Source organism: Sinocyclocheilus grahami, unplaced genomic scaffold (genome assembly GCF_001515645.1).
Source record: "Sinocyclocheilus grahami isolate Dianchi unplaced genomic scaffold, SAMN03320097.WGS_v1.1 scaffold1170.1, whole genome shotgun sequence".
Classification (NCBI taxonomy): Eukaryota; Metazoa; Chordata; class Actinopteri; order Cypriniformes; family Cyprinidae; genus Sinocyclocheilus; species Sinocyclocheilus grahami.
The window spans coordinates 133,918-135,515 of NW_015506349.1; positions in this window are offsets into that span (position 1 = coordinate 133,918).

Sequence of the window (1,598 nt, forward strand, 5' to 3'; positions counted from 1 at the left end):
GGAGGATACAAGGTGGAGTGGTGCCCAAGGTGGAACCGGGGCTTAACCAGCTCAAGAAAGGGCATGAAGCTGCTGCGCGAAGCCCTCACCATACAGCATTTTAGAAAGAACGTAGAGTACTAGCTTGCGAACTTACCACAGTGTGGATTTTAGAAAGTGTACAAAGATTTATGTGCACACTTACCATAACATGGATTTAAAAATACCGTTCTAAGGGGCCCTCGTGGCACTCTGAAAGAGCAGCCCATAGATGGAAATGGTGCATCCCAAAACATTATGTTTGAGAAGTCATCAACTCGATCTAAGGTATAATGCTGGAGTGGCAAGCAGTAAATCTCTAGCTGAGGGAGCCAACACCCAGCTCTCAATCAAGAGGGGTCTCGACCTACAGCATGATCGATAAAAATCAGAAGGGTAAGCGTACTGCAAGCTAGCCAAAAAACTCAGCGCATCAGAGAGGCGGAGGAAGGGCCTAGTTCGCCTGATGCTGCTGGTTCCAGGTGCTCTGGGAAAACAGAGAACTCAACTCTCAAGTGAGAGGAGAACTACGAATTCAGAAAGGAGTAGCGTGCTCATAGGCAACCCATTGATAAAGGGGAGCACTGCTAAACACTACCACGAGAACAGCCCACGGAGCGAGGAATCCAACTCCTCAGAAGGGAGAGAATTCAAATGCTCGAAAGAAAGCACCATGCTCACAATAACCCTCAATGGTGAGAGGAGCGATGCTTCAAAAGTGTGTCAACAGAGAAACACTGGTTGAGTGGAGCCCAAGGTACCGGGGTCTAAACCAACTCAGAGAAAGGGAACAAGGCTAATGACACGTAACCCTTACCATACAGGATTTCAGAAAAGTGCGTGACATGCACACTTACCACTATGTGGATTTTAGATAGTGTGCAAAGTGCTCAGCATGCCCACTTACCACTATGTGGATTTTAGAAAGTGCGCAAACTGCTCAGCATGCCCACTTACCACTATGTGGATTTTAGAAGGTGCGCAAACTGCTCAGCATGCCCACTTACCACTATGTGGATTTTAGAAGGTGCGCAAACTTATAACATGCACACTTACCACTATGTGGATTTTAGAAAGTGCACAAAGTGTTCAGCGTGCACACTTACCACCATGTGGATTTCAGAAAGTGCACAAAGCACAGCATGGATTTAAGAGCTGTTCACAGATACCCGGAAGTACTGAGCCAAACGGGAGAGGCAAGCTCAGATACAACCCTCTAAGGCGAGGGGAGCACTGCCTGAGACAGCATTACACAAGAAGGTTCTCGCAAATGCCCCCTATACTTCCCACTTGTTGCCTCAGCAAGAAGGGATATCCTGGTGACCAGGAAGCCCCTCAGGGCGACCTAGATACGGTGTATCAGACAGGGCAGCCTGAAAGCTTAAGCCCAGCCCGGACGACCAGGAAATTTTGCAGTGCCGTGCCAGGGGTCTGATGATCAAGAAGGCTCCCGCAGAAGCCTGTGACCTGGCCACATGATCCAGGAAGCATGAAGCCGAAAACAGGCTATCATACCGGCTGGACACCATATCCATGAGTGAAGTAAACACTGCAAGTCGAGCACCCGGTTTCTGAATCCA